General features: G+C 41.0%; 1 protein-coding gene across 2 annotated transcripts in view; it reads left to right on the plus strand.

Annotated features, from left to right (window-relative positions):
- The window catches only part of LOC137241000 (apolipoprotein D-like), a 45,026-nt gene that overhangs the window by 18,866 nt on the left and 12,731 nt on the right, over positions 1-13,429 (plus strand). The gene's annotated exons all lie outside the window — the stretch shown is intronic.

Consider the following 13,429-nt stretch of genomic DNA (forward strand, 5'->3'; position numbering starts at 1 on the left):
ACATATAACTATTAACTCCGAGCTTGATTCCTCCTTTGTTGGATTTTATAATAGTCACTTCGTCCATTATTGCTCTGTAAAAGTATTTATCCTGAATAAGTTATGAGTTTGGGTTTTAGTTTGCAGGCCGTGCCATATATATTTACCTCAATTACAGAAATTACCAAAATATCAGCTCAAATTTTATATATTATTTCTTTTTTGTAGCAAATATCAAACTAAATTTATTTCGCGAGTTTGAATCGAGCTCAAGGCCTAACAATAATTATTTTATCATTATTATTGTTATAATATATTTTTTCTTAATTGAAAAAATTTTTAAATTAGAATAGAAGAAAGAAAAAATTTAGACAACTGCCAAAGCTCGTTGTATAGATCCATTTCGGGAACTGCTAAATTCCTTCATAAAATTCCTTCTTAAAAATTTTTTCAATTAAGAAAAAATATATTATAACAATAATAATGATAAAATAATTATTGTTAGGCCTTGAGCTCGATTCAAACTCGTGATCTTACAAATCAGTAGGCCGATATAACAACAACAAAAAATTGCTAAATTTATTTCGAGAACTTTCGAAGTAATGGCATTTTTCTGATAAGTATTTATGTTAAAACCATATTTAAAATTATAAAGTTATATATAGTGATTTAGAGTAAAGTGTAACACTAGTAACAATTTATGCGACGTGCAATAACGCCAGTGGAATCAAATGGGGCCGCCTACGCAGAAATACTGTAGATCGCGCAGCCGGTGTTGGGTCGCTTAAGGGTTATATTTATGAAGCGCGGCCGAAGGCCTCCTACGCAGTAAAGTATTTTACGCAGATATAATGCGGATCGCGTAGCCGGCGTTGGATCGGCTAAGGGTTATTTTTTTAAAGTGCGGCCGAAAGCCGCCTACGCAGAAGGGTGTACTACGCAGAAGGACATCACCGTGGCGGTAGCCACGGTTATACCACACACCCGGACTTGGCATGGCGTAGGCCAGGGTTATTTTTTATAAGCGCGGCCGAAGGCCGCCTATGCAGAAAGGTGTTCCACGCAGAATTACTATGCATGGCGCAGCCGGATTGGATCGGCTAAGGATTATTTTTATGAGTCTCGGCCGAAGGTAGCCTACGCAAAAGGGGTGCCTAAAATAATTGAATAATACTGAAGATGTGTATTTTTTATTGAATTGTTTTATCACTGAGTGAAAACTGAATCCAGCTTATTCAAAAATACTGACAAACTATATAAAAAATGTTAAAGCACCAATTTACATATTGTCGGGATTTTTTTGTCGGAATTTGGTCGTCTCGGCATTATGTGTTTCAGGATTTAGTGTTTCGAGATTTTGTTAGTTGGATTAAGTTATACACCCATCAGTAAAACGAAAAAAAATTTAATTTCTGTCAAAGATGTTTTGTGTTAAACCGTTGACAAACACATATTTTGGGTTCGGTGAAAATGTAGCATTAGCCCTACATTAAACAATTGTTCAAAGTAAAAATAATTTTTTAATATAGGTTAGGTTAGGTTAAAGTGGCTGCCTCCGCTGTCCGAGCGGAGACTCGCGTAGGGCGTTGTGGCCCGTTGTGCTACCACGCGGGGCCCCTATTTCCTGTTACCCTACTTTTCGAAGAAGAAGAAAGTTTAGACCCCAGTGAGGCTAAACCAATGCGTTTGCCTAATGAAACGCAAGATGTCGTTTGGGTTTATAGATTCAAGCTCCGCAAGGCACCCAAAGGAGTGTCTGTGGAGGCATTGGTACCGGGTTTTTGACAGTGCGGGACAGTGGCACAGATAGTGCTCTACGCTTTCTATCTCCTCTCGTCCCTACAGCTGCAGCAGAAGTCATTTGTCTGCTGGCCCATATAGGCACCGTGAGTGCCCATTAGACAGAGACCTGTAAGAAGGCCTACTAGTGGGCTTATAGAGATACGGTTTAACAATATCACCTCTTGCGATCTCTTTCCATCCAGCTCAGGCCAGATAGCAATTTTCAGCTAGTTTTTTGAGGGTTTATCTGCACTTCAATGCCACTGGTGACGAGGTGTTACTGCATTGCAGGGATTTTATGGCAGCTTTGGTGTCAGAGAAAATTGAAATAGAATTGGTCACCTGCACGTTAGCAAGACAGAGGGCTGCTTCCCAGATAGTTATGAGTTCAGCCTGAAAAACACTGCAGTGGTCGGGTAAGCGAAAGCTCTCACTTAGATTGAGCTTCTCCGAGAATATTCCGCTGCCGACTCTGTTGTTTAGTTTAGAGTCATCTGTAAAAACGGAGATTTCGTGAGATCCCGGCTCCACGCCGTTTGCCCACTCGTTCCTCTCTGGGATTCTTGTGGAAAATTTGTTGTCCCAGCAAGGGGACGATGTTGTATGGTCCAATTTCAAGAAGGTTTCGGGGACCTGCTTCAGGATACGGGTGTGATCAAACCTGCAGTCCCTCCATGGTACGATAGCGTTGAGCCATACCGCGTTGCAGGAGGCACAGTATCTACCATATAGATCAGTTGGGAGAAGGAATAATATGGTTTCAAAAGCTTTGGTGGGAGTGGAGGAGAGGGCACCGCTGGTAAGCATTGCCGCCATCCTCTGCACTCTCGTTACTTTGCTCTTGTTAGATTCGATATCGAGTGCCATCCATCATACGGTGACGGAGTAGAAGAGTATGGGTCTCACCACTGCCGTGTAGATCCAATGGACTATGCGTGGCTGGAGGCCCCACCTTTTTCCAATTGCCGACTTACAAGCGTAGAGAGCCATTGTGGCTTTTCTGGATCGTTCCTCCACATTTCGCTTCCAGTCAAGCTTCCTGCCTAGAATATCTTCGATATATTTAACCTCGGTAGAGAGTTTGATTTCCCTCCCATTTAGGGACGGGAGGGTAAATTCCGGTATAATGCGTTTGCGGGTAAAAAGCACCATCTCAGTTTTTTCACTGCTGATGCCAAGTCCGCATTCCCTAGACCAAGTGTTTGTTAGATTAAGAGCATTTTGCAAGAGTTCGCCAAGCAACGGAAGGTGTTTGCCCGTAACTGTCAAGGCTATGTCGTCGGCATATGCAATGACTTGGCATCCGGTGGGCTGTAGTATAGATAACAGAGCGTTCACCGTCAGGTTCCATAGTAGTGGATAAAGAACGCCCCCATGGGGAGTTCCTCTGTTGGTATGCCTTATTAACAATGAGTTGCCCAGCTCGGAGATAATGCTTCTCTTGTTTAGAAGGAGCTCGGCGAATTTCACACGAGGATCTTCCACCCCTAGTGAACGTAGATATTTTGTGACCGCTGCTGGGAGAACGTTGTTGAAGGCTCCTTCTATGTCGAGAAAGATACCCAGCGTAAATTCTTTAAAGGCAAGACCCTTCTCTATCTTAGTAGTGATAGCATGTAGAGCTGTCTCTACGGATTTGCCCTTAAAGTAGGCTTGTTGGTTGTTGGATATTAGTGCCTTATTTGCCGATCGTCTAATATAGGCGTCCAGAAATCGTTCTAGAACTTTTAGGAGGAAGGAGGTCAGACTTATTGGTCTGAAATCCTTTGGACAGTTGACCGATATCCTGCCTCCTTTGGGTATGAAGACTACCTTTGCCTTGGTCCATTCCGTGGGGATATAGACCAGATTGAGGCAGGCCTTGTAGATTTTAGCTAGCAGCGGGCTTATAAGATCGCTTGCAGCGGGAAATAGTCAGCGGGAAATAGTCCATCCATTCACTGAGATTTGAAGGGTTTAAAGGACTTGATTGCCCATATTACTCCTTTTTCGCTAACTATGTGGTCCAGGGGTCGAAACGGCCCTGGGTTAGATTGCGTGTTTACGAGGTATGGTTGAGAGGTGCAGCCTGGAAAGTGAGTGCTGACCAGGTTATCTAGAATTTTCGTACTAGAAGTGGCCCATTCGCCGTTCGCTGCGCGAATACAGCTGGGAGGTATGGGATTTTTGGAGAGGACCTTTCGTAGGCGATTGGCCTCTGAGACTTCTTCGATGTCTTTGGTGAAGTTCTTCCAGGAGTCCCTTTTGGCCTTCAGGATTGACTTCTTGAAAGATTTTAAGGCGTCCTTATAATGGGACCAGATTCCAGTGCGCTTAGCCTCGTTAAACAGTTTTCTGCTGTTTTTCCTCTGCTCGTAGATTTATTGATTCCACCAATAGGGTTTCTTTTTGCCCCTTACTGTAATCTCCGGGCAGGCTGCTGGGAAGGCAGCGTTACAAGATTTGGTGATAAGATCTACTGCTTCTTCTATTTTGGACAATGAGTCTAGCTCACCGAGAGCAGCAAATGTTGTGTCTAAAGGAGGCGCTTCATCAGTTCTTAGCGGTAGGCTCGACCTACCTTGAGAAGCGTTTCTTAAGAGAGTAGAGGATAGGACTTTTTTATAAAGGTTCCAGTCCGTACGTCTCCTATTCCTGTAAACCACCCTAGGCGGTGTACGCAAAGGCATAGTAAAAGTGATATACATATTATCAGAGTAGGAGTTTTCGAAGGAAACTCTCCAATTTTTGACAAGGTCAGAGAATGGCCCTGAAACTAGAGTAATATCTAGAACCTCCTTTCTATTTGAGTTGATAAAAGTTGGTTTGTCTCCAGAGTTGCATATATTAGATTGTTGTTAATAATAGAATCAAAAAGAGACTCACCCCTAGTGTTAATGTCCGTAGAGCCCCAAGCGGTGTGATGTGCATTGGCATCGGCTCCGATTCGGGCGGTGTCACCAGCTGGTAGGCCTTAGAATAGAGCCAAAAGACCTTGCTGCCAACGACCCAAGGCTCCTGGACTAGAACGACGTCCTCATCTGTTGCGCTGACGCGTAAGGTTAGGGCATCCGAGGCTGCCTTAGAGTGGTGCAGGTTTATTTGAAGTACCTGTGCGCCCGTTAAAGGTCGGCTTCAGCATCGACGTCCATCCTCTGCTGATCCGAAACGTCGGATGCCTCCTCTACGATAGTATCGTCGAATTCGGCATCCGACGGGTCCGACTCCAGCAGAAGCTGCTCGTCCATTCCAGTAAAGAACTGGCCCGCAAACTCAAATACCGAGAGTGTATCGGTCTCGGCATCCGGAGTGCTGCGTGCCAGTTCGATATCGAACCCATGTTCACTTAAGGTGATGCATGGGTCCCCGATATTCGTTGTGGCGGTTGCGGATTCACTCGAGGCGGTATCCCCACCAACCATATCTTCCGACGCGGAGGTCGTTCCTTCATCAGGGCCAGGGGCAGCAGATCCACTCGGGGTGTTTCCGTCTAACTCCTCGCCCTGAGGTAGAGGCTCACCTTCGTCCGGTGCTTCTTCGTTAGTACCATCCCTTCGAATCTTCAACGTGATGGAGTAGAAGCCGTAGCTTAAAACTCCACCACATTCGTCAAGCCAAGGGAGAGAAGCCTCGTTTATGATGAAACCAACATAACGCTGCTTCGCCCTCGTCTCGCCGACCCGGACCACCCTCCAATCACTCGAAGGTAGCCCCTTATTCGATTCTGCGATGGTTTCTAAAATCTCGCCAGGATACGCTAACCCGTCTGGGACCCAGGCCCAAGCTCTCGGTCTCTTCGGAATTTCTTCCAAACCGACCTCATCCAAGCTGGCCCCAGGCCACAGCTGTCCTAGCGATGGCGAGTTTGTAGAGCTTGCACGAGCTCTCATCGGCGCAGGAAACAAGCTTGACCCTGCACTGGTGCCAGCCGGCATCACGAATAGTGGGAGCCGGCCCCGGATACTTGGTCATGATGTCCTTAAAGATCTTGAGAAGGCCGCTTGCACAGGTGGCCGAGAAATATTTTGAGGCCGTGGAGGCCTGGTCGCCGCCGTCTGTGCGGTTCCCGACGGATTGGTTACTTTTTTAACGCATAGTACAAGGGCGGCATCTTTACCCGTGCAGGGCTCCGAGGCTTGGTTTTTTGGCTTATTCATATTAACTGGTTCGTCGGCCGCCTACTAAGATGAGGCCGTTCGGTAGCCTGAAAAAAAGGGAAATGGGAACAATGCGGTCGACTGCGGTAGAGCCCCATGCCGCAGCAAGTCGCCGTTACTCCCAGAGGTGGACCGGTATCCGGGAGGCTCCGTAAAAATACAGTCGGATACCCCTGACTGCACACCATCCAATGGGCACGGAAACGCATAACACCCTGGATTAGGGGTGGACCACCTTTTCAACTGGGCGTGGTCCGGTTCCCACCCTGACACCACGTTTAAAAACCATTTCCATATGCCTGAGCTATTAAGGATCTGGGGCACAGATGGAAATGATTCCCAAACTTAGCTAGCACTCCCCTGGAAGAGGAAACTGTTGACTTATTACCAGCCGGCAACGTCTGGGAGGGTTCAGCCCAAGGATTTTCGCCAGCCCATTTTTTAATATAAAAAAAATATTTTAACGAAAAAAAGTACTAATATGTGTACTTAATATGCCCGAATTATACAAACAAAGCTTAAAAGGTAAATAAAAATTTAAAAAAAGTTTTAAGTTAAACGGTTTTATTGAAAACAATACTTAGATAAAGTAATAATAATACTAAAAGCTAGAAAATAATTAGGTAGGTCCAAGGTACTAGTCTTCACACTCCTCATCAATCTAGGGCGTTGATCAGACAATTAAATAAAAGCATTGGGCGCGTGAAATTTCTAAAAATGTGAGGCGTATTATAACCTGATTAAGGTTCAATTGGTCTTGTACATTACTATCAATAGAAATTTGACGCGTCCAACGCTATTATTTAATTGTCTAATCAGCGCCCTAGATTGATGAGGAGTGTGATGACTAGTACCTAGGACCTACCTCATTAATTTCTAGCTTTTAATATTTTTATTACTTCATGTAAGTATTGTTTTCAATAAAACCGCTTAACTTAAACATTTTTTTTAATTATTTTATTTTCAAGTTTTTAGTCTTTATTTAATTGCCTATTATTTCTCATTATATTTAGTTCATTTAGAGACTCATTGTTACAAGTACTTTACTCGACTCTGCGCCACGTTCTCGAACTCCAAAATATTTTGATATCACTTCTACCGGACCATATGTAATATTTCTTCCAAATACGAGCCAAATTGAACATCATAGGTCGCTTTCTATTGATGTACATATGTATTACGTGTTCCAAATATGAGCCAAATCGGACGACAAATACGATTTTTTTAAATATCTCGATGCTTGCGCTACCTAGCGGCGATTTTTTTTCACAGGTCGATTTCTATTCATGTGTGTATTATGTGTTCCAAATATGAAAAAAATCGGACCACAAATACGATTTTTTGAAATATTTCGATCCATGCGCCACCTATCGGAGTTTTTGCTTATTCATGCTTGTAGCTTCTCGGGAAGTTACTTAAATTTCAATTACAAAATTCGTGCCAGCCAGCCAGCCAGCCAGCCAGCCAGCCAGCCAGCCAGCCAGCCAGCCAGCCAGCCAGCCAGCCAGCCAGCCAGCCAGCCGGCCAGCCAGCCAGCCAGCCAGCCAGCCAGCCAGCCAGCCAGCCAGCCAGCCAGCCAGCCAGTCAAGCTAGATAAAACCGTTTAAAAATAAACTTTATCGGACTAAAGGTAGCGTGAAGATGTGTAAATGTGTGTGAAGTCAATCAAATAGCATCGTGATCAAAATGACTACAGAGTAGCAATTAAATTGACTATTCAGTGAAAACCACAAATTGACCAAAGCTATAGAAAATATGGCTTTTAAAATTTATTTTGCCAACACGTTGGTAATTTTCGTTCGCCAACTGACGTCACACCAATTTAAATGCCACAGCATGTGAAACAAAGGGAAACTGCGAAACAAATGGAAATTGTGAAGCGGGTTTGTAAATAAATGAACACACAAATTTTTAGTTTGGGTTTTCATCACACACTGTTTTATCTACTTTTATTCAATTATGGAACATAATGGAAACTTCTATGACCATTAATAACTAGCGGATCAGTTTTGGGGAGTTTTGATGTCAGTCATTTTGATCAAATGAAAGCCAAGCAGTAACTTATGAAAATGAATACAATTTGTAGTGTGGACAGAATAATGAAAAAAAATTAATACTTGGCACGATTTATTTTGGAGTAGATTTAGACGACGGAGTGTTTACCAAACATATGATTGGTTTTCCTGAGGTCAGAAGGACTGACATCAAAAACTTCCTCAAGTTGACGCGCTGGAGGGTTCGGGTCAAAAGCGATTCCATTAGGACACGAAATCAATAAAGCGGTGCGCAGCCAAAACCCACGTTAAAATCTTATATTCATTTATTTCATAACCCAATTAATAATTTTCATTTAACACGCTTTGGCATTATTTATTGATTGGAGGACTTTGGGCAAACGAAAATAAATTGGCAACATGTTAGCAAGGGAAATTTGAATGTCAAATATGCTGTACCATTGGACAATAGCTTCAAGCCAAAGAAAAAGCAATATCAAAAGCTTTAGAAAAAAGTTTTATTTAATCAGAAAAAAATTTCTTTTTTGTTGATTTGACTGTTGAAACACTTAATTCAGAATCAACAGCTAGTGCGAAGTTTGTTCAACAGCTAATTGTGATGGATAAAAATGTACAACTATATCGGTTTCAGGGACGTGTAACTCGGTTGATTTTACCAGCTTTTTCTTGAAGAAAACTTCTTTGATCAGTGTTGCCGTTGTCACAGAAATTTAGAATTTTCATACGTTTTCTTCTAAATATTGTATTCGGTGACTTGAGTAACTTTTTCCTAAAGAGCTGTCAATTTTGAGACTTATTTTCTCTTTTAAATAATATTTTTTTGAAAAATATCAGTAATTTAAAATGCTTAATATTCTAGTGAAAAAAAAATACGCAAACTGATATCAATTCCAGCTTAAATTTCATTAATATTTGAAAAATCCAAAACTCACCTCTGGTACTATTTGGATCAAGATTTATTAAAATAACAAACAAAAAAAAATGAAGTGTCTTTATTATATTGTCACGGATATTAGCATCACTAAGTTATCCCATCACTAAGGCGATGCTAAGGCCATGCCAAGCAGTATTTACGTTAATAATCAAATCAAGTATACACATATATAAGGCAGCCCAGAGAGAGAAAGAGAGAGAAAACAGATGAATTTACTTATACGCCTATGTGCGCGCGAGAGACTGTAAACTACAAACATTCACATCAATAATTCAATCTTTATATATCTACATAAACGAATAAATAATTGCGTCTACACATATGTACCATGTACGAATACGAGCAGCGGAGAGTCAATGCGCAAACACATGCATATATCTGAGAAGTTTGAGAGCTACTGGACTAGTAGATTCTGGAAGCGCCTAAAAGATGTATAAAATTGTGCAATTTTAGTTATAGCTGAGAAGTTTGAGAGCTCATGGACAATGCTAGTACATTCTGGAAAAATGCGAACGAGGAAACCAAAGGGTATAAATGACAACAGATGAAGAGGCGCTGTAATTCAGTTTGATTTGCGTTGTCAAGCAGTTACGACTAAGACGATATCTAGCGAGCAATAGCAGTATTATTTTGAAAGTCAGTTTCATTTAAGCTATCAGTTTGGTTATTAAGCTATTCGTTGCACAGTTTGAGTGTTATTGTGAAGTATTTTAATAAAGGCCATTTTTCCATTATTCAATATTGGAGTTATTTATTCAAAAGTTTAGCGATACGAACCTAGCAAAAGGGCAAATAAGAGGATTTGCAGCAAATTCGTTACAATATTTTATTGTTTGACTTTTAAATTTTAGCTCTCTTTTTGTTTCTATACCATTTTTTTTTTTTTTCAAAATAGATTTTTTTCTTAAGTTGATACTAATTTTAAATTTTTCTTCTTTTGAGCATTGAGGAGTAATATATTAAAAATATTTAGACAATTAAAACTGATAATGAGACCAGTTCGAAAATCGGCAAAAATTAGCGATTTTTGATGATGTGCTCCAATATCAAACGTATTCCAAGACAAGAAAAAGGATATACAGATAATGAGTTATCCAAATATGTTAAGCAATTCTTGTTTATTATTTGCACAATCTTCAAAATTACCAGACTAACATTCAAACGAGTTCATACTTACCAAAATTCGCAAAACAGATTTACATTTTTGAATAATATTTTAAGGATTATATATGTAAATCAACTTGCTTTTATGTCTTTGTGGTTACAAAAATAAATAAAAATAGCGCGAATTTTAAATTTTTTATATATACAAGTTGGCGGACCCGTCCCTACATGCCTTATGCCGACTCCGAAAGGCGTTTGCAAGCAGATAAGCTTGTAATGGCAGAAATACTAAATTACTGCAAAGGGGTTGCACCGATTGTTTCTATGAAAATCACTTATTTTAAAGATTTTGAAGCTGCATTTTACTGTCCTTAACCACATTCCCTTGTGGGTTAGGGGTTAGAATATGCCCACCGTAGGTATACCGGTCGTAAAAGGCGACAATAATACGATGGCTAACCAATCCATGAGTAAGGTGATTTTACTCGAAAGGGAGCAGGGTATCACCCTGTGGGACCCTAGGCATGGTATTTATAAAAGCTGCTACCGCGGGAGCAGGAAAAGCCAGTTGTTACCCGATGCACTGTATCGTACGATGCTTGTATTCAGGTCTCATCTTCTGTCCTGGGATGGCCCCCTTGTGGGAGCATCGCGGTGGCTGTGGTTTCAAATAAGAGTTCACTTTATGACACGCTCTGAGTAGACTTGTTTTCCATTGGGGCGTACAAACCCCGTACAACCCATGGCAATTCGGTCTCTTGCTTGTCACAGTATACCCAATTTCATTGAAAAACTGACCTGAGGGACAGACGAAAGAGTTGGTCACATCCCATAATTGTGACAACCGGAGTGTAAACCGTTGATAGATGGTGAAACGTATGTCTATCGTCAGCCGAAAACAGTCGATAATTGTACGAGTGGGCCGGTGCTCATCTTGTCTTTTGAGATGTTTGAAGCTGCTTTAGACTGCGTTGCGAATAAGAGGCGTTCGCAGAATGGATGGCCACATCCAAAAAAATGTGGCAGATTTGATGTTATCAGATCACTGCAGTGTGGCCGACCGCATTTGCAAAGATATTGCTGAGGCGGGAAAACCCCCCAACACAGTTATATGGTTGGAAAGGTTGACCACAGCCCTAAATTGTGGATAAACGGAGCGTAATTTTGATGAATAAAGAGGAAGTTTATACAACAAGCGAGTTTATTAGAGTTGTATGCCACAGTAGCAAATAATGATGAATATGTGGGCACGTATAAGTAGCAAATAATGAAGATCACAGTTGCAAATAAAACTGAATGAAACGTTTGGCTGGGTTCAGTAGCAACATGATCTTAAACGCACAAGTACCTGTGACTAACGAGATGTGGTCTTGATGTTTAGTGAAGATGTATCTTGAGAGTGTTTGTGTCGTAAGTAATAGTGAATATCACTGTCTGTCCTCTACCGCACAGATAGTTTTATTCACAAGGAATTATATGACGCTCTCACTCTATGGAACATTTAAACAGCTATTCATTCTTAAGGAAAGATACTTGCGCTGATAGGTTACATCGGTAATTGGTTCACGGCGAACGGGCGTTTTTGATCATAACAAGATGGTGCATAGCGTTGAATGGGGGGTGCCACCTTCAAGTAATGTCTGAGCAAAACCAGTACTGTACATCGTTGTGACACTGCAGGACAGAAAAGGTTGGTCACATTCCTAAATTGCTACAAAAACACAAGATTTCAAAATAAATGAAAGAGGGATACTGATGCAAGCACGGAACTCGCGGTGGAGTTGCCGTGCAACCGGGTGCCATTTAGCCGAAATGGAAGGGGAGGGTGGATAGTCCTCCCCGGCCAAAACAAGGCTGGTCGACTTGAACACCCAGCTCACCGATTGGTACCAACTTGTTAGGCCGAAGGTCAACGGACATTGATCTGTGTTTAACACCGTGGGATAGGTCTTTTAAGATAGGTACCCATGTTAAGCACTAATCGCCTCTCTTTAACCACACGATCTTCGATGTGGTAGGTTAGCACGTTACCATCACACCACGAACCATAAAATAAATAAAAATAATATAAAATAGAAGCTAAAAAAAATATAAACAAAATAGCACAAACTAAAGTAAAATGAAATAAAAACAAGTAAGGAAGCGACTCTCATCGACTGTGCCGAGGACTTCATACTTTTCATGAAAGGGGCTGAACAATAATCTTATCCCATTCGCAATATCCAAATAATCGGCTTATAAGATATGAAATATATGGTGAACATATGTACATACCTAAGCGTTTTTTAAGATAAATTTAAATAAACAAGTAAGGATGGCTAAGTTCGGGCGTAACCGAACATTACATACTCAGCTGAGAGCTTTGGAGACACAATAAGGGGAAATCACCATTTAGGAAAATGAACCTAGGGTAACCCTGGAATTTGTTTGTATGACATGGGTATCAAATGGAAGGTATTAAAGAGTGTTTTAAAAAAGTGTGCCTTAGTTCTATAGGTGGACGCCTTTCGAGATCGCCATAAAGGTGGATCGGGGGTGACTCTAGAATGCGTTTGTATGATATGGGTATCAAATGAAAGCCGCTAATGAGTGTTTTAAAAGGGAGTGGGCCATAGTTCCATAGGTAAACCCATTTTCGAGATATCGCCATAAAGGTGGACCAGGGTTGACTCTAGAAGGTGTTGGTACGATATGGGTATCAAATTAAAGGCATTAATGAGGGTTTTAAAAGGGAGTGGCCCTTAGTTGTATATATGTAATATATGTAATACGACGAAGAGTATTCCTGCCAAGATGCCAAGGGCTTTTGATTTCGCCCTGCAGGACTTTTTCATTTTCTTCTACTTAATATGGTAGGTGCCACACCCATTTTACAAAGTTTTTTCTAAAGTTATATTTTTTTGCCTCAATAAATCAATCCAATTACCATGTTTCATCCGTTTTTTCGTATTTGGTATAGAATTATGGCATTTTTTCATGTGTCGAAATTTTACATATCGAAAAAGTGGGCGTGGTAATAGTTGGATTTCGGCCATTTTCTACGCCAAGATAAAGTGAGTTCAAAAAATGTTTTTTTGCTCAAGTTATCGTATTAAAGACCGAGGGGAAGGGCAGACGGTCGACTGTGTATAAAAACTGGGCGTGGCTTCAACCGATTTCGTCCATTTTCACAGAAAATAGTTATCGTCACAGAATCTATGCCCCTAGCGAATTTCACAAGGATTGGTAAATTTTTGTTAGACTTATGGCATTAAAAGTATTCTAGACAAATTAAATGAAAAAGGGCGGAGCCACACCCATTTTAAAATTTTCTTTTATTTTTGTATTTTGATGCACCAGATCATTACTGGAGGTGAATTTCGACATAATTTAATAAAATTTTTTGTTAAAATTTGACTTTTACAATTTTTTTTTGTTTAAAGTTGGCGTGTTCTTCATCCGATTTTACTAATTTTTATTTAGCACACATATATAGTAAT

Source organism: Eurosta solidaginis, chromosome 2, assembly GCF_040869045.1.
Source record: "Eurosta solidaginis isolate ZX-2024a chromosome 2, ASM4086904v1, whole genome shotgun sequence".
In the NCBI taxonomy this organism is placed as follows: domain Eukaryota; kingdom Metazoa; phylum Arthropoda; class Insecta; order Diptera; family Tephritidae; genus Eurosta; species Eurosta solidaginis.